At 43.3% G+C, this 20,968-nt stretch overlaps 1 protein-coding gene across 1 annotated transcript in view; it reads left to right on the top strand.

Moving 5' to 3' along the window:
• Positions 1-20,968, top strand: part of TRPM3 (transient receptor potential cation channel subfamily M member 3) — a 1,363,437-nt gene that overhangs the window by 1,167,663 nt on the left and 174,806 nt on the right. The gene's annotated exons all lie outside the window — the stretch shown is intronic.

The following is a 20,968-nucleotide window of genomic DNA, read 5'->3' as shown; positions in this document are numbered from 1 at the left end:
TCATAATTTGGCAGGGCAAGATATTTTCAAAGGGCTACCACTCAGCAAAACTTGTAATGAGGCACTAGGAGTGGTAATTTCTAGTATAAATTGCTGGAATAAAGATTTTTTAAAATGTATAACTAAACTTATTAACGGTCTATACCATGGGCAGTAGGCCCATAAATCTATGTGTAGCAGATGTGTAAATTGATTAAACTTAAACACTCAAAATACATCTGAGAAGTTTGTTTTGCATCATAGCAAAATAATTTAAAAAAGGAACAATGATAAGTAACTTAGGGTCTTATTTAGGGTATGGTGGATGGGGTGCTCCATCACAACCATGATATCCCATCCTCCGTATTACAAGTGCCATTGAATAATTGAATATAATATATATATATAACCATATATATATATACACACACACACATTACATATATGTATGTATATATATATATTCAGTAAAAAAACAAAGGTTACAGGGATGTTATATTTAGGATCACTCACAGGATGATGTCAACATTGTTGTCATTTGAGATGTCATGAGTGATGTCACTGACCATGTCATGAGTAATTTAATATGTGAGGTCATAAGCAGTGCATTGCAGGGGCTTAAGTTAGAGTTAGCTCAGGTAACTATGACTGCTGAATTTCACTGGTTTTGTATGAGTGAAATCTTAGCCTAAAAATAACGTCCCTGTAACCTTTGTTTTTTTCAGTGAATTTCCAAGTTTAAAAAACAAATCTATTTCCTAACTATAATGTCACTTTAACCTTTGGTTCTTTCAGTGAATTTCTAAGGTTTTTCAAAATCTATTTCCTAACTATAATGTCCAGGTAACTATAGATTTTTTAAGTGAATTTCTATGATTTTTGAACTTGCAGTCATGCTTGCAGAGTGGGGGAGAACCTGGGCAGGGCCTCCGACCAGCTCTCAGGAATCACGCTGGAAGGGACTTACTGGAGGTAACAGAAGGGCTTCTTGGCTCCCAAGGCCCCTCAGCATCCAAAAGGACTTCATACCCCAACCAGTATTGCGCCAGGATGCACGTTTTTAGAGTGGTGGAGAAAGGGGGTGTGGCCTCCGAAGTCCTCTCAGCAATCAGGCTGCGTGGGACTTATTGAAGGTAACAGGAGGGATTGTTGGCCCCCAAGGACTCTCAACATCCAAGGGGACTTCAGCCCCCAGCCAGCAATGCACCAGGAAGTGCTTTTGCAGAGTCGTTGAGAAAGGGGCGTGTCCTCTGAATACCTCTCAGCAATCCCACTGTGTGGACTTACTAGAGGGAACAGGAGGGCTTGTTGGCCCTCACGGACTCTCAGAATCCAAGGCTTCATCCCCCAGCCAGCAGTTTACCAGGAAGCACGTGTGCAGAGTGGTGAAGAAAGGGGGCATGGCCTTAGAAGACCTCTCAGCAATCCCACTGTGTGGGACTTACTTGATGTATCAGGAGGGCTTGTTGGCCTCCAAGGGCCCACTGAACCTTAGGGGACTTCATTCCCCAACCAGCAGTGTGCCAGGAGGTGCGTTTGCAAAGTGGTGGAGAAAGAGGGCAACCAGCAACTTGCCAGCCGGCCATTTAATAAACAAAAAAATTACTCTGGAAGGGGGGCTTCGTGGCCCCCCTTCTCTGTGCCAATTTCACCCCAGGGACCCCATCCCTCCAGCCAGACATTTCGTGAATGGGGAAGTGTGCTGTGTGGCCCCTCTCCTGGGCTGATTTAGGCCCCGGGGACCCCATCCCCTGGCGCCCAGCCTTTTTTTATTTTTAATATTTTTATTTAGGGGAGTGGGGATGCACGGCCCTCCTCCACGGGCTGATTGCAAACCCGGAGACCCCTTCCCTGGGACCAAGCCTAGCAGTAATATGGAAGGGGGTGCATTGCCACCCTCCCTGGGACATTTTCGTCCCCGGGGACCAAATCCGCTGGGGCCTAGCCTTTATTTTTTTAATTTCTTTTAGGGGAGGGGGGCTGCTTGGCCCCCTCCCTGGGCCAAATTTCAGGCCCGGTACCCCATCCTCCGGGACCTGGCCATTGAAATGGGGGGCTCCAGGGTACCCACTTTCCACTGGGACCGTGGGGGGAGCTTGAAGGCCCCCACAGTCCCTCCCAGCTCCCCGTCTCCTGCAGTTGCCGATATTGCTTTGACACAGAGGGAGCTGCTAACGTGCAGCTTCCTCTCTGTCAAAGCAATTGTGATCCGCTTTGAGCAAGCGAGAACAAAATGCTCTCGCTTGCTCAAGGCAGAGCACAGTTTACTATGGCTTGGTGGGAGCGGTAAAGCTCCCACCAAGCCATTGCAAAAAGCTATGTCCCGGGGGTGGGCACCCCTGGACATAGCAGGAGCTGGCCCTGGGGATGGTGGTCCCCAGGTTCATTGAGGGCTCCAGGAGGGGGGCTGTGTGGCCCCCCCTTCTTCAATATCGCCATGGGAAAGTGGTGGTCCCTTGGGCTTCACTGTACAGTGCAGAAGCCAGCGGTTGAAGTGGACTCACCATCTGCCCCATGCTGTATGCTGTGGTGAGCAGAAATAAAATATGATTGACAGCTGAACAGACAAATGGATGAAGAGGGCTGACCCAAAGACCCTCTTTGTATGTATATATGAGTATTGATATAAGAATCAAGGAATAAGTTACTTATAAAGTGCAGCGTACGGCTTCATGGTTGTTGGACCTGGCCCTCTCTGCAGAGTCACCCCCAAACGTTTTGCCAATGTTAGCTGCTGATTTCATTTTTGTTGGCTTTAGGACTCTGTGCACGTACCACTACTATGTGCGCTTACCACTACTAACCAGTGTTAAAGTGCTTATGGTTTCTCCTTTAAACCTGGTTAAATTGCCTTATACTCAATTGGCATGTCTAATTTATTTGTAAATCCCTTGTAAAGTGGTGTACCATATGCCCAAGCCGGCAAATTAAATGCTACCAGTGGGCCTGAATCACGTATTGGGCCACCCACTGAAGTATCACTTTCAAACATGTCCCAGGCCTGCCACTGCAGCCTGAATTCAGTTTTAAACTTCCATGTCGACTTATAATTTAATATCCATTGCCAAGCCTTAAACTCCATTTTTATTATGTATAAGTCACACCTAAGGTAGGTCCTAGGTAGATCAGAGTGCAGGGTGCTGTATAATGAAAAGGGTGGGCATGTATTTTATGTTTTACATGTCCAGGTAGTGAAAAGCACTTACGTTTGTTATTTACTCTGTGAGGCTGACCCCTTTCATAAGATAACATTGGGGATTCCCAATTACATTTAATAAGCTGTGATTTCCAATTAGGAGCTGGTAGCTATCTCATGTTTGGTGTCTTTGGAATTGTGGTGAAAAGCCCTATTTAATTGCAAAGTTGGATTTTTCATTACATTTTTGAAAATGCCACTTTTAAAAAGTAAGCATTTTCCTTCCCTTAGTCCTTTTGTGCCTATAGCCCCTCCTGGGTCATCTGATTGTATGTAACTGACACTTAGACTTTGTAAATTCCTCCCAGACAGTCATAAAATAGAGGGATTAGGTGTGCCTGGATGGTCCGTCTGCTGGCAGGATGAGGGCCGAAGCTGAGCACAGTCCAACTTGCAACTGAATAGTCTGTGCTCTACCTTCACACAAAGGGTCTAAAGACCCCACATTGTTATTGCAGGCAGGTTGAAACCAGGAAAGGGAAGGTAGAAATCTCCATGCACTAATAGTCATTGTTTCCAAGCTTCTCCCACCTTCCAGAACCATGGAACCAGATTATAACAAGCATTTGCAGTACAGTAGGTCTTGCATCTGCAAGATTTACAGCTATTGGCTTTGACAACAGAAGACCGGGCTCCGTGCTGAAACATAAAGCACTGCGCCTGTGTACATAAAGTTATGCGCAAGGCGGTCCAAGAAGCAGGTGCCATAGTAATAAAAACAAGTTAATAAAAATGAAAGTGCCATCAGTTAGCCCCACTTTCAGTGCGGTCTCATATAAGGGGGCGCGGTATCTTGTAGTGTCGTCGCATTTGGAGTGAGTCAATATTGAAAGTACCCTCAGCTAAGCGGCGGCTTAAGGGCGGTTTCTCCATCCTGAGCAAGACAAAGTATACATAAAGAAAATAGTCCTTGGAAAACATCAAATGCACACAGGAGAAATAACACAGGTAAAAGGGGCAGTCGCCATGGGTGTGACAAACACACCAAAAGGCGGAACAAATCAGCCAATTCACCACACAGAAGAAACACATTTGAAACACATTTTGAAAGGCACAGAAAGGAACCAATCATAAGCGATTGGCGTACCTTTAGCAGATACAGTGGATACAGCATGTCTCGCAGAGCAGCACATGCACGCTGCATAGGCTTGACCTAAAAAAGGAACCTCAAATACCAACTCTTCAGTGCACTTTTGGTCCTGAGGATACTCTGCTAGGAAGATGGACTGTGCCGCAGCCAGTCCGTCTCTTCGTATACCAGCATTGACAGTCTGTGAGATACTACCAAAGCGAAACCACAGCCCGCCCATTCACAAAGCCTGGCCTGCTTTTCTCGCCAAGCTGACAGCCACCCATGATGCTATTCTTGCTCCTCGTGGCCCCCCTCCAATGAAAATAGGGCTCTTGGCACAAAATTTGAGAGATTAAACCTTCAGTGGGACTAATCTGGGACAGTATCCTGCCTGCGTTCTATCGTGGTCGGCCTAAAATTTTGACTTTGACCCATCCCAGCGAACCAGATGGCCACGGTTGACGCTTTATGCTTTTAGGTGCTATTTCACACTTTAGTCTTCAGAAATGTATAACTCCAGTTCTACTGACTGGATTATTGTCATTTTGGTCTTGTTTTCTTTAAGCTCTATTTTTCTAGCCTGGGATGGGAATGTTTTTGTGTGGTGGTTTCACTGTTTTGCTGTTTGAAGCATTTCACAAGTACTTTACACATTGCCTCTAAGTTAAGCCTGACTGCCCTGTGCCAAGCTACTAGAGAGTTGAGCACAGGTTAATTAAGAGTTGGCTTGTGTCTCACCCTGACAAGGATTGTGGTTTCTGCTTCACCAGGACTCACACATAGTTAAACAACAACCCAATTTCTCACATTGGTGGCAGCGGTGGAATAGGCCTTCCGTTTTTGCAGTACCATACAGTGATTTGATGTACACTACCATCCCATATTTGAGGCGTTTATGAGTTTTTTTAAATTCTCCTTTTTCTCTAATTTGGTCATTTTGATTCCTGTCTCATCTTCATACACTTGGGACTAATTTGTTATTGCACCTGTGAAACCTTGTCATAATGGAAATGGATCCCAACTGCCTGTAATATTACACTACGAAGGAGCTGAGGAAATTCTGCAAGGAGAGAGTGCGGATCGTGGAGAAGGGGTCCACTAAGAAGGACCTGCAGCATTGCCCAATATGCGATTTGAGTTAGAACTCTGGTATGGCGTGCCCCCAGAGGACTAAAAGGGTTCTGCCCCTGAGAAGGATGAGGAGGAAGAGTAAAACTGCTTGTCAATGGCTCTAGAGGAGCAGGGTGAGCCCACAGAGATGGAATCCCCTGCTTGATCCTATGCACGAAGCAGTGTATCCTCCCACACCCTGTCTCCTGAGGAGTTGAAGGACAGAGTTCCTGAAAGGGACCTGAGGTTGCAGCTGGCTTAACTGGCTGCAGAAGAGAGCAAACCTGAGGCTAAAATAGCACTGGCAAAGGAGAGAAGGGTTGGGGGTCCTTAGCAACGGAGAAACTAGCCATAGAGGCATAGCAAAGGAAACCTGAGAAAGAGAGAGCCATGTAAGAAAGAAAAATGTTGTTGACTCATGAATTGAGTCCTAAAGAGATGGACTTGAGGGCCAAACATCTGTTAGAGTCCAGCAGGAATGGTGGCGGCAAAATACAGTGTCCAGTGGTAAAGGAAGGATTGATATACCCAAGGATATGGTGCCTGACTTTGAGGTGGGGAATGACATAGACAGATGGTTTGAGGCATATGAAGTAGCTCTATAGATGCACAGGATTTCTGTGGAGAATTGGGCAGCTGGCCTCTGGAGACATATGCCTAGTGATGGGAGGAACCCCCTTCTTGCCCTAGAGAAGGGGGACAGAATGAGTTATCCCCTTATGAAGGAGACCCTTGTCAAGAAGTATAGACTCAATCCAGAAGAATACAGGTTGAGGTTCAGAGACACTCTCACCAGTCCTCGGGGAGGATTTTGTGAGTTACTTTAATAAGACACAAGATGGTTGGGTGCAGGGTAGTGAAGTACACACCTATGAGGCACTAAACCCTAAATTAACCTAGGCTCAAACCCCTGGTTGCTTGGCAAAGAGCAGTCAGGCTTAACTAAGAGGCAATGTCTAAAATAATTGTGCAATGCTTCAAACAGTAATAAAGGTATAATAAAAAAAACACACAAAAAGGATCCCGCACCATGTTAGAAAAATAGAGTTATTTCTAATAAACAAAACATGACCATAACAACAACAATCCAATCTTTATAACCGGAGATTTGCAATTTGAAAGATTTTTGTCAAAATTATACCAAAAAGCACATTGCACCATCTAGAGAAATCTGTTCGCACCAGACTGGGACAAAGTCACAAGTTTAAGCTGACCACAATGGAGTACGGGTCGCTACAGAGAACCAGTTAGGCCCGCTGAACACAGTACCTTAAATCCTGGTTTGTGGAGTGTTGCGAGGATCCATGTCGAAGATGCGCCATGCAGCCGAAGTGATGCATCGGTTCCAAGATGCAGTGAGGCTGTAATGTGAGGTTCTGCAATGTTATCGAGGAACACATCGATTAGGGTTTGCATTGCGAAGTCCAGCATTGAGAATTTGTCATGCAGTTGGGGCGATGCATCAGTTGTGACGAGCTGTGGGACTGCGATGCAGAGTCCAGTGCCATCGACAAGGGATGCAAGGGCCTGAGCTGAGGATGCCTTGTGAAGTGGCTGTTCCGAAGAGGCTGCTGAGTCAATGAAGGTCTTTGTGATGGGTCCAATCCATGCAGCAGCGGCAATGCAGCAGTTCTGCTCGAGGTTGTGTGTGCAGCAGAAGAGATGTGTTGGTTCTGTTGTCTCCACTGAGGCTGGCAAATCACCTTAGACCAACTTTCAAGGGTCCAGGACTGGGGTGACACCTCTTGGCAGGGTAGACTCACAGATGGCAGAATCCCAGAACTGGGGTCGAGGATGTTGGAACCTTCTGTCCTTGAGGCTCAAGTCAGGAGGCCAGCCAACTAGCCCTTGGAGTCATTCTGGTGGTCCTCATTTCAACAGATGCAGGTCCAGTCCTTCTCACTCAGGAAAGAGGGCAGCAGGTCAGCAGAGAGGGCAGCAGTCATTCAGAGCAGCAGTCCAGCAGAGTGCCAGTCTTTTCAGCAGCACAGCAACCCTTCTTTTTGCCACAGGTCCAGCAGTGTACTGAAGAGTTTGTGGCTGAGGTCCAGTATTTATACCCAGTTGTGCCTTTGCAATGGGGAGAAGCTTATAGAGGCTTGCCTTTGAAGTGTGCAGGTGCTTTGCTTTGATCTGTGACTTGCAAATTGCACTTTTTAGCAGCTCTGAATTTGCGAGACGCAAAACCTGCTGTACAACAGTGTCTGAGACACTGTTTGCAATTCCCAAATGGGTCGCATTGGGAATGGTTGACACTCACAGGGATTGTGGCCTGCTGGCGTCAGCAGACCACCATGTCTGTGACTACTTTTTAACTAAAGCATTTTCTTTTGGGAATGCAACCCGTTTTCCTTAAAGGAAAATGGGATGGTTTACAAAAATAAAAATGAAAAGTTTCCTTTTCGTTTTTTAAGAGTGAGCAGTGATCTGGAGGACCACTGCCTGCTCTGAAAAGATTTTGACGCCCCCATTCACAAAGAGGAAGTCACTTGGGTCACTTGGGGACTCCTTCCCGTTTGCAAGTAACTTACCATACCAATTTGAAATTGGTGATAAACTGCAAATGTTTTGCGACCACATTCACGGTCGCAAAACATTCCTACATACCAGTGTGACACGCTATTAGGAAGGGACGTACTTGGCACGCCCCTTCCTAATAGTGACTCGCAAACAGTATTTTGCGAGTCGGTAATAGGTTACTGACAACAAAAGAGGGTTGGTACATTTGAAAATGCATTTTACTGGTCACAAATGGCCCAATGGGCCGTTTGGTGCCGGTAAAATGTGTCGTACATCTGGCCCTTTGTTTCAAACTTATGATTCCTAGTCGGTTCCAAAGAGACCTACCTCATGAATATTAATGGGATAGGCCCCAGTTTATGACCCATTAGGAATGCCTACCATCCCATGGATGTCTGTAACTGCTTCTGATTTAAGTTTTTTTTTTCTTTCTTTTTTTGTAATAAAACCCATTTTCCTCAGAGGATAATGGGATGCATTTCAACACAAAAAAAACATGTTGTTTTCATTTTTGAGGCCAGGCAGTGGTCTTAAACTTTGAGTTGGTGGCAAAATATCAATGTTTTGTGACTTAGTGTAGTACTCAAATAGTTAAAAATATGAGTAGAGTATGACCATGGGTATTTTTCAAAATTAGATAAACAATATATTTGTCACAATCCGAAAGACAATGAATCATATAAATGGTGCCTATGTCTGATTGTCACTGTGACGGGATATGCACCCTTCTCTAGCTGAGCCATGCTGCAACCCGCTGCAATGTTGTCACCTAGTGTGGGCCACAGCACTAGTGCACAGAGTTGGGTCTGTGCACTAGTCTGCCCTCTCTGAAAGACCATCCACCTCCGAGGAGCTATGGACTGCTTTTAGGAAACTTGGGGGCATTTTATCAAGAAACAGAGTTAAAATTATCGCCGCTTTAGCGGCAGAAAACTGCCGCCAAAGCGGCGATAATTGGCTTGATAATGTGCCCTTGAGAATTCCCATGTTTTGGTGACAATATGGGCTTCTATGGGATTTCTCAAGTGCATATTATCAAGCCCATTATCACCGCTTTAGCGGCAGTTTTCTGCCGCTAAAGCGGCGATAATTTTAACTCCATGCTTGATAATATGCCCCAGGAGGCATCTCAATCAATCCTATATTTCAACAATGCTGTACGTCGTGTCTCTAAATATATGCGACCTATGCATGCAAAACTATGGCAAATCTGCCCTTCAGAAAGGAGGTCCTGTTTGAAGAGGAATGGGTCATATTTTGTAACTTTCTCTTAGCTTTCATCTGCTTTAAATAACCTAAAACCCAATTCAGGCTCGTTGGAAAAGCAAGCTTTACCCTTTTTTTGCTGAACAATTCCCCCCCCTTGGCTCTTCTCAAGTATTGGCAGGCATGGTGTGTTCATGGCAAGCATCTATCTCCTGAGTGTCAAACGAGGTCCCACTCACAGCCAAAATTTGGCAGGTGTTCTCTTGGCTGGGATTAGATACAGGCAGTTTGGTGAATGATGAGTATAATGGAAAGATATACTACAGCTAGAATTACTCCAGCAAAAACATCCCTTTCTACCCATAACTAGGAAGTTCCCTCTAATACTTGGGAGCACTTCCTTCTCTGCTGACTCAGGGCCTGATTATGATGTGTTTGGTGTATTCCGAACCATGCGCAAACCCTTGATTGCGCATATTAACATGTTAAAAGGCATTTAACCTATCCAATAATTAATGCCTCATGGCTCGTTAATTCTGTAATGCGGATTTTGATGAGTTGAACACCAAAATCTGCATGTTATTCCCCTTAAACTTGTAATAGGTGCTGTTAATCACACCCGATAAATAACATACCCTCTGGTATCATCTGTTAGTGCCATTTTGCTAGGGAGCCTGCGCTGCAGGGGCAATTGTTTATGTGCAGGAAGGAACACCGTAGGGGATATTGTTGATGACATGTTTGGGGTGAGCACTAGGGTGAGCACTACTGCATGTAATACAGTGTTTCCAGCAGTGCTTTTTCTATGGAGTTTGATAGCTATTTGTCCCTCCTGAAAGAAAATCTTTACATCTAGGAAATCTACTTCTTGTTTACTGATGGTAAACTTTAAATTTTCATGATTGATATTGATTTCACTGATGAATTGTTTAGCACTGCTTTTGTCACCCTTCCATACAATAAAAACATCGTCAATGTATCTCATCCATTTTAGCACATGGCCTGAGAAAGCCGCAAGATGTGTGCGCCTGAGGACCTGCTCCTCCCACCACCCCACGTGTAAACACGCGTAGCTGGGAGAGAAGCAGGCCCCCATCGCAACTCCTCTCATTTGAAGATATATTTCATTGTCAAACATAAAATAATTGTTGTTTAAGCACCAGGTAACCAATTCCACAATCATCTTGTTATGACTATAGCAGTGTGCTGATCTTGTTCCTAAGAAATATTCTAATGCTTTTAACCCAGTGTGATGTTCTATGCTGGTGTACAATGATTCGATATCAAGAGTGATCAACAGCAAATCCTTAGTCTGGGGAATATTTCTGATCTTTCTTAAAAAGTCACCTGTATCTTTAATGTAGGTTGGCAAACTTGTTACTAGGTCCTGTAAGAAATAATCAATATATTCAGTGATATGTTCCGCAACACTTTGTATGGCCGATATGATGGGACGTCCTGGAACTGGAAATGTTTCTTTGTGCACCTTTGGTATTAAATATAGTTTTGGTAAGACAGGATTTTCTACATGAAGAAATTGGTATTCTTGCATTGAAATCATCCCTTCTCTTTTCCATTTGAAAAGGATTTTTCTCAGTTGATCTTTGTCAATATTGTAGTGTTTTAAGCTGGATTTTGCATAGCACTGGGGATCACTCAATTGTTTCTGGGCTTCAGCAATATATTGTTTCTGTCGCCAAATAACAATATTGCCGCCCCTGTCTGATGTTGTGACTATAATTTGATGATCATTGTTCAATTTTTTGATTAGGGATGCATAATTCTTCTCCTGTTCACTTTTGTACCTTTTTCGGTGTTTTAATTTGTGGTGCAACTTTTTTAAATCTTCCACTATCACATCGTGGAAGGTATCAATGGCGTCTTTTGGCATGTTTGGCATAAATTTTTACTTGAACGGACTTGAATTGGCTCCTATTTGTACAATAGCTGCATCCATTAATTCTTGTTGGGTTGATATTGCTTCCCCCTCTATGGTTGCATTGTTCGTCTCCAATTGATGCGTTGTGAGGAACGTTCTCGTATCAGCCGCTGTTAGCTCGAGATTCGATTGATTAGATGTATTAGATTCCATTTCTTTGAGGCCATCTTTAATGCTGAAAAATTTACGCAGCTTGAGTTTGCGAATATAGTGAAAAATGTCTATGCGCGTTCGTGTGTAATTAAAATCCAAGATAGGGCAGTATGATAAACCGAGGCTGAGAAGTTGTTTTTCTGCCTCGGTAAGCACAGTCGTAGATAAGTTGATAATAGTATTGTCATTTAGTACTTTTTTCGCCACTGCTGCCTTTTTGATTTTTTGTGAGAGTTTGCGCTTTTTGCGCCGTTCTCTCCGTCGTTGGTTGTTTCGTGTTCTTCTTGCCTTTGATTGCGGGGCCTCAGTGTTTGCATGCGGTCGTATACTAAAAAATCGACCTCTTCCCCTAAATCCAATACTCTTGACTTGTCCGTTAACATAGGTCTGTTCATACATCCATCTTCGGAAGATACGAAACTTCCCGTGGAGTCATTGTCACTGCTGATTTCCACTGATTCACTATTGTTGTCTGTGGGAATTGTTGGTTGCATAGTAGATGGCATTTGCTGATTTAACCTTGATTTTTTAGCATTTTCATATTTCCGTGCAAACGTATAGATGCGCCCCTGCTCGTAATCTTCCTTATCCCGAGCAAACTTGTATACTTTTCGCGCCTTGATTTTTTCTTCTTGTTTGCTTAACCGTTCCTGCATGTCCTTTTTCGATTTACAAATGAGCTCATTGGGTTCAAATTTAGATGATTGTTCATTGATTTCTTCAATCTCTTTCATTAAGGCTTCTCTGTCAATTGCTGCGTATTTGACCAAAATTTTTATTAAATTGGTTGACGCTTCCAGATTACTGTGTCCCCATTCTTTTAGCATTTCAGGATTCGGGCTCTCGTAGCTTGGGGCCAATAGAATGCGTAGCCCGCTAGGTACTCGCCCCTCATCGATATATTTGGATAAGGATTTATGTTCCCACCATTTAGTCACTTCCGAACGCTTACATTTTTCTAAGCGCTTAAGTAAAGTACGTATAAGATTTTCATTTGTGGTTGTAGTGCTACTGGGTGCCGTTTTACTCATGACCCCTTTTCCCAATGTTTTTGGTAGGTTCGCAAATAAAGCATATGCGGCTGCCTCCCTGCCGGGTACTTCTTCTGCTGACATGGTTTATGCATGCTCTGACGTGGATAGGTGTTAATTACTTGTGGTTGTATTCCTGAGTTGTAAAGGGGAATTACCACTGTGCCTGATAGTCCTCCCTACCGCTGCTCTTCGCTAATGCACTCACCGCAGACAGGATCCGTGACTGTACAAACTATCTGATTCTCGTTGTCAATCCCTTCGCCGCGGGTTTGTGTGTAGCTGCAGACGGGGTCGCTGCCGAAAATTCCGTTGTAGAAACCTGAAGGCGCTGGTTGAAGGCAGCAGCCAACTTCCGGGGAATGGACTCGTCTCGGAAGCAACCACCTTCCGAAATTTACATCAACGAAAAGCAGGCTGTCTTGGTACTTCCTCTCGGCGAACACAAGACAACACGAGTCCCAAAGTCTTTTAGGCACGATTACTTTATTCCTCGAGCTGCAAAATCTCTTCATTAAAAAAAAAATGTGCAAAGAAGTAAGATAAAAAGTGCGGCAGGGAGGATGCCATATTATCATCTGTGCAGATCTATAAATTCTTGCTATCCTGATGCCATCTATTATAGAAACTGATATAAGTCCTCCGTAGTATTGAGGCCGTTGGGGAATTTGCTATCTAGTTCTAGAATTATTTTGGATTCCATCCTTCTCAGCATTTTGTCTCTATCTCCTCCTCTTTGTGGTTTGGGAATTGATGAAATTACAAAATATTTGAGGCACTGCAGATCGTTATTGTATATATCGCTTTCTCCGCAGGCTTTCCAGCTTCCCTTTCGCCACACATGGACACGGACCACAGAGTAGGTGCAAATGTAATTTTTTTTTTTTTTAGGCCGCCATAACGCATTTCAACTCCTTAAAAGTCTTGATCACATAGCTACAGGGCTGTAATAGCTAGGCACAGATTTCACTTATACAAAACCATAGAAATTCAGCAGTTATAGTTACCTGTGCTAACTATATCTTATACCCCGGCAATGCACTGCTTGTGTGAGGTCATAAGCAGTGCATTGCTCGGGCATAAGTTATTGTTAGGTCAATTTCACTGGTTTTGTACTAGTGAAATCTGAGCCTAACTATAACATCCCTGTAACCTTTGGTTTTTCTATTTCCTAACTATAAAGTCCTTGTAACCTTTGTTTATTTCTGTGAATTCCTATGGTTTTTTAACAAGTAGTTGCTTTGCAGTGTGGTGGAGAAAGGGGTGGGCCTCTGATCAGCTTTCAGGAATCCTGATGTGTCGGAGTTACTGGACGTAGCAGGGGGGCTTCTGGGCCCTCAAGAACCCTCAACATCCAAGAGGAATTCATCCCCGACCAGCAGTGCACCAGGAGGCATGTTTCCAGAGTGCGGAGAAAGGGGGCGTGGTCTCCGAAGACCTCTCAGCCAATCCGCTGTGTGGGGGTTACTGGAGGTAACGGGGGGGCTTGTTGGCTCCCAAGGACACTCTAGAGCCAAATGGACTTCATCCCCCAACCAGCAGTGCAGCAGAAGGCACATTTGCAGAGTGGTAAAGAAAGGGGAAAGGGCCACCAGCGACTTGCCAGTCTGTTAAAAAAATATTTGTAATCTTTTCGGGAAGGGTGCTGTGTGGCCTCCCCTCCCCGGGCAGGTTTCGGCTCCAGGGACCCTATCTTCTCGGACCCAGCCTCTAGTCTGGGTGCCGTGGTCCCTACCAGGGTACTCGTACACTTTGTCGGGGATCCCTGCCGGCTCTCCGTGTCCTGCGGGAGCTGGCATAGCTTTTAGCCAGAGGGAGCGGCTGAATAGGCAGCTCCCTCTGTCCAAAAACAGTTCTGCTATGCTTTCAACAAGTGAGAGCATTTTTAATGTTCTCGCTTGCTGAAAGCGGACCAGTGTTTGCCATGGCTTGGCTGGAGTGGAAATACTCCCACCCAGCCATAGCAAAAAGCTATGTTCTGGGGTGAAACCCTGGAACATAGCAGGGGCCGGCCCTAGGGGGTGGCGGTCCCATGGGCCATCTATGGCTCCAGGTGGAGGGCTGCACAGCCCCCCTCCCTTCTTCATTTTCACCCCAAGGAGGTGGTTGTCCCTGGGGCTGCAGGGGGCCACACGGCCCGCATTACATTTTAGAAAAGCACCGGGGAGCTGGTAGTCCCTGGGGCTGCAGAGGGGTCCGCGAGGCCACTGTTGCATTACTTAAAATTAAAGCCGGGCTGGGGGGGACTGCATGGCCCCCCGCATTCTTCAAACTTAAATTCTTAGGGAGGTGGTGGTCGCCCATTTTAAATAAATTAATTATTTTAAATAAATAAATCAGCCCCGGGGAAGTGGTGGTCCCCGTGGCAGGGGAGGAGGCCATACGGGCCTCCCCTTATTTTGTTTTAGAAGCACCAGGGAGGTGTTGGCCCTGGGGCAGCAATGAGCCACAGGAGGGGGGGCAGTGCACCCCGCCTACTTTATTATAATGCACTTGGGACCTGACCCACCTTGGGGCCAATTGGAAATGAAGCCTAGACTTCATTTTTTTGTTTTTTACATTTCGCAGATCCCGCAACAGGATCTGCAATGAAGCATGACATCCACTAAGAAAATCATGCTTCATCATTGGGCAGGTGCTCCTCGTCAGGCCAGTGCTGCAATGCCCTACGGGTCCCCGACCTGCGCTAAAGTGACACTGTAGGGCATTTCAGCACCCGCCAGATGAGGAACACCTGCCCACTGATGAAGCATGACATCATTAGGGGTGACTGAGGGCAGCAAGAAACAGTCCTGAGGGCTGACCTAACGTCCTGTCCAGAACCTATACATCTATCTTTCATCTTTTTCCTTTAGGAACAGTTACCCCCATTTGACTTGGTCACCCACAATAGAGGGTCCCCGGTGCCAAAATTGGCCTGGGAGAGGGGCCACGTGGCCCCCTACCTTTAATTTATAAATTCAATATCCTCCCTGGAATCGATCACAGCAACTACGCTGACCTATGTATAAGATTTGAAGGTGCAGAAACCTGCAACCAAGTCCTATCTTTTTGCCAAATTTGGTGTAATTCCGTTCAGCAGTTCGGGCTGTAGCCTGTTTCAATTTTTCCTATGGATATTAACATGGGGAAAACGCATTTTGGGACCCCCTATTTTTCTCGGCCTCCGCTTGATTAATCACAGCAAAACTTTCAAGACAGGAGCTGACAGGAGCGCCCCATTAGTATGGAAAATTTCGCGAAGAATCGTCAAATGGTGCCAAGGATATTGGCAAAATAAAAAATGCTTTTGAATAGAAACAAGGTCCTAACTATAACTACCTACTGGCGACCGCCAGTAGGTAATATTTATAGATATATTATCTACTGGTGGTCGCCAGTAGATAGTTATAGTTAGGACCGTGTTTCCATAGGAAATCTCAAAATTCTATTTTGAATAACTTTGGCGCCGGTTGACGAATCTTCGCGAAATTTTCAAAACTAATGGGGACCCTGAAAGTCTTGGGGGGATTCGTCAAGCGGGGGCCGAGAAAAAAGGGGGGTCCAAAACCACGTTTTCCCCATGCATTTTCCCATAGGACCTTTAGTCGAAGGTACAGCCCGAACGGCTGAACAGAATTACTTGAAATTTGGCAGAGAGGTAGTCCTCAGGTCAGGGATGTGCCTTTTGCATATATGGAGTCAATCTGTTCAGTAGTTCCTGAGAAAATTGCAGTTAAAAGCACATGCATATCTATAGCCGCGCACCGTGCGCGCACCCTAACGTACGCGAGCGTAATTCTGATTGGTTGTAACATGTCAGTCAACGTTCGAATCGGTCGAAATCAGGAAGTGTCGGCCGCCATTTTGTTTGTTTTCAGTGCGAGAGTGGAAAAGGAAGGTGGCGAACGTGAAAAGGGGGCAGGGTAGAGAGTTCCTGACCCCCTAGCCTTGGTCAGGGGGTCCCTGAAGGACCCCGAAGGCAGAAAAAAACATTTTTTTTTTTTTTAAATCGCGGGGGTGTGCGCACCATGCGCGCACGGTGAAAAACCATTAAAAAAAAATAACAAAAATTTTAATACGTAGTTTATTGAAAAATAGATATATAATAAAAAAAATTTAATACATACATAACTTAGCATTTAAAAAACAATACAAATTCACTGAAAAAACCATAGGTTTCACACACGTTATAGTTAGGAATTAGCATTTAAAAAACCTTGCAAATTCACTTAAAAAACCATAGGTTTCACACATGTTATAGTTAGGTGGATATTTCACTCGTAAAAAAACAAGGAAATTCCCCCGTCATAGTTAGTTGAGATAACTATAACTCGCGCGACCGCCACTCTATCACAAGGATGATGTCATCAGTGATGTCATGATTGATGCCACTGACCATGTCATGAGTGATGTAATATGTGACGTCATGAGCAGAGGATTGCGGGCGCGCGAGTTATAGTTATCTCAACTAACTATAATGGAGGAATTTCATTGGTTTTTTACGAGTGAAATATCCACCTAACTATAACATGTGTGAAACCTATGGTTTTTTAAGTGAATAGATATATATTTACTCACACACACATATATATGTATATGTACATATATATTCATGTATGTATACATATATCCATACATATATATATATGAGCACTCTTCGCTCACAAGTTTCTCCAAGGAAAAAGAATGAATGTAGACCTCTTTGAGTAGATTCAGAGTAATTTATTCCTCCTCGCCTGCCATTACGCGTTTCAGCCGTCAAAGCGGCCTTGATCACATGACACTGCTCAGATTTTTTTGCTCATTATTTAAAGTGCTAATGCATACAAAATTTATGGACATGGAAAACAGACTTTTTCGTTTCATACTGATGCTGGTAAAATAATACATTAAATATGTTCGACATTTAAGCACAGCTAAATACATTTTCGTAAAATACCTCGTTTTAGCAAGTCCTGTGGCATATTAAAATCAAATATCCACAATTCCAAACATTGAAAATATTTACCAATCACTGTATAATACCTGGAAAAATGAAACTTTATAAAAGTATTCAGTTCGTCCATTTCTGAAAAATGTGTGTGTGTGTGAAAAATAAATAAATGTGCTTGCCCAATACCTGTGTGAAATACCACATAAATGCACCCCAGGATAATACTATAAAATATCAGCATATACATAGGGCATCACCAAAGAAAAAATATTTTTTTCTTTTCTATAGGAAATACTTCTAAGATTAGGTTTCCAACATTATAATAATGCATATATATGATGATCGGTGTCCATTAACGGTAGAATGCCTAGGAGACATAAATATACATATATATATATATACTCATACCTATATTACCTACTGGCAGTCGCCAGTAGGGAGTTATAGTTAGGACCTATTTTCCATAGGAAATCCGCAACATTCTATTTGGAATAACGTTGGCGCCGATTGACGAATCTTCGTGAAATTTTCCAAACCTTTGGCCAGCTTTGGTCCGCTCCTATCCTGAAAATTTCACAGTGATTCGTCAAGCAGGGGCCGAGAAAAAAGGGGGGTCCCAAAATGCATTTTCCCCATGCATTTTACCATAGGACCTGTTGACGCAGCTACAGCCCGAACTGCTGAACGGAATTACACCAAATTTGGCAAAGAGGTAGTCCTCAGTTCAGACTCGTGCCTTTTGCTTCAATGGTGTAAATCCGTTCAGTAGTTCATGAGAAAATTAGAGTTAAAAAGATAAATATATCTGGACGGAGCCTAACCACACATCTCATCGTGAGATCTGATTGGCTGTCACTACTTCATCCAAGAAGTGTTGGCAGCCATCTTGGGACCAATATACATGATAGCACCTCATTAAAAAGCATTGCAGTTAATAGAAGGTGTTAAGACTTTAGTTACATTATAAATCATTTGTTGATGGTACCATACTCATTTTAGGAATTGTGGTGTGTTCTAAGGTGATTTTACCATGTGAAAAAGCCTTCTGCTGTGATATCATGAATCATGTTTGAGAGAAAGCTAAACTAAGAGCATATTTTCTGTAAATTCACATTATCTTTCTCAGTCATGTGAGAATGAAGTCTGACATTCTCAGTAAAACATGTACATCCAACAAGGGCAGAGACTGTCAGTTGATTCCTTTGTGTTCTACTGCAGCTTCCCAGAGTGTTCTAAAGAACAACTAGAGCGCTAACAGTCCTACTTATGGCAAACGTATTGCACACCTGAAGCCATCTTGATTGGAATAAAGTGGTAACTCTTAAAATATTTAATTTAAAAAGGAACAAAATGAGGGGGTTAATTTTGCCATAGAAAGTATGATTAGTGCTGCAGAAAGAAAAATTAGGGCACATTTTGAGTGACTTCTCAAATCCTCTTCTATTTCATAAAAAAATTCTGACATGCAGACTGAAACATGCACTTTCAATACCAGCAGCAGACTTCCCTGGTGAGAAGTAGCCTTACTACAGTGATCTAATAAGCAACTAGAGTGCTAACATACTGAATTTATGGCAAATGTGTGACACATCTGAATGCCTTCTTGATGGAATCAAAGTAAAAAACTGAAAGTATTTCCTACTGAGGAGACTGTAGTAAATGAGGAAATTAGGAAACTTCATAACAAATAAGTCTCCCAAAACGGCAACCAGAGACAAAAGATCCCAAATGTAGCACAAATATCACCCAGATGTAGCCCAAGTATAGCCCAATGACAGAATGTCCCAGAGTGTTCTAACAACTAGAGCGCTAATAGTCTTAGTTATGACAAAAGTATGGCACACCTGAAGCCATCTTGATTGGAATAAAATGGTTACACTTAAAACATTTAATTTACAAAGGAACAAAATGAGGGGGTTCATTTTGCCATAGAAATTATGATTAGTGCTGCAGAAAGAAAAATTAGGGCACATTTTGACTTCTCAAGTCCTCTTCTATTTCATAAAAAAATTCAGGCATGCAGACTGAAACATGCACTTTGAATACCAGCAGCAGACTTCCCTGGTGAGCAGTAGCTTTACTACAGTGATCTAATGAGCAACTAGAGTGCTAACATTCAGAATGTATGGCAAATGTGTGACACATCTGAATGCCTTCTTGATGGAACCAAAGTAAAAAACTGAAAGTATTTCCTACTGAGGAGACTGCAGTAAATGAGGAAATTAGGAAACTTCAAAACAAATAAATCTCCCAAGATGGCCACCAGAGCCAAAAGAGCCAAATGTAGCCCAAATATCACCCAGATGTAGCCCAAGTATAGCCCAATGACAGAATGTCCCAGAGTGTTCTAACGAACAACTAGAGCGCTAACAGTCTTACTTATGACAAAAGTATGGCACACCTGAAGCTATCTTGATTGGAATAAAGTGGTAACACTTAAAACATTTAATTTACAAAGGAACAAAATGAGGGGATTCATTTTGCCATAGAAATTATGATTAGTGCTGCAGAAAGAAAAATTAGGGCACATTTTGACTTCTCAAATCCTCTTCTATTTCATAAAAAAATTCTGACATGCAGACTGAAACATGCACTTTGAATACCACCAGCAGACTTCCCTGGTGAGCAGTAGCTTTACTACAGTGATCTAATGAGCAACTAGAGTGCTAACATTCAGAATTTATGGCAAATGTGTGACACATCTGAATGCCTTCTTGATGGAACCAAAGTAAAAAAATGAAAGTATTTCCTACTGAGGAGACTGCAGTAAATGAGGAAATTAGGAAACTTCATAACAAATATATCTCCCAAGATGGCCACCAGAGACAAAAGAGCCCAAATGTAGCCCAAAATCACACAGATGTAGCCCACATGTAGCCCAATGACAGAAGTGTGCAAAACACTTATTTTTTGTGTATTTGCAGTTTTATATAGTGCAGACTTGTCAGGTATTGGAGTGCTTTACGTGAGCATTGGTTACATCACACAAGATCAAATTCATTTTGGTTGTAGGGACTAAGTGATTTGACCAGAATCACAGAATGTTGAGCTGAAGCAGAAACTCCAACCTGGTTCCCCAGTTGCAAAGTCTGCAGCTCTGGAAGTAACACCACATCCTCTCCCCTAGGTGCAACATTTAATCAAGTGGTCAACTGGATAAAAAAACATAAAGATTACAAATAATTTAAAATTTCTTTGTCGCTATTTGAAAACTCAGAAAATATGTCCTCATTTTAGTTTTTTAGAGCATTAACCATAATTTTGATGCAAATAAGACCCTCTCATATATGTAAATTCTAAAGGAAATGCTCTAGGTATTACAGTTTTGATTACATCAAGATGACGTCAGGTGTTCCACACTTTTGTAATAAATATAGAATGTTAGCAATCTAGTTGTTCATTGGGATACTGTTGAGAGGCAGAGGCCAGGGGCACGGACTCTGAAAATTTAGGCAGGTAGGAGAGTGCAGAGGCAACAATTTGACCACACTGGGCAGGCAGGAAGGGCAGTGGCAGCACAACAGACTATGGATGGCAGTGGAAAGGGGGGCAGGGGCTACAAACCAACAATACAGGACTGGCAAGAGAGGCTGTGGCAATATAATAGACCATTGTGGGCAGAAGGAAGAGGCAGTGGTAGTACAACCATACATTCCAACAGACCCGTTTCAGCCAAGAAACGTCCAATGTTTTTAAGCTCAAATGGGCTTTATTTGATCTGTCTCCTGTCTACAATCTCCTCTTTTTCAATGTAACTCAAAGGGGAAAAACAATACCCCAGTTTTTTTTTCAAAATCTCCCTCTTACCAAGTTCAAAATGTTCGCAAGAAGGGTACATTGGATCATG

This window comes from Triturus cristatus, chromosome 2_1 (genome assembly GCF_964204655.1).
Source record: "Triturus cristatus chromosome 2_1, aTriCri1.1, whole genome shotgun sequence".
Classification (NCBI taxonomy): domain Eukaryota; kingdom Metazoa; phylum Chordata; class Amphibia; order Caudata; family Salamandridae; genus Triturus; species Triturus cristatus.
Note: the sequence above shows the minus strand (reverse complement) of the source record. Positions and strands in the feature narration are given on the sequence as shown.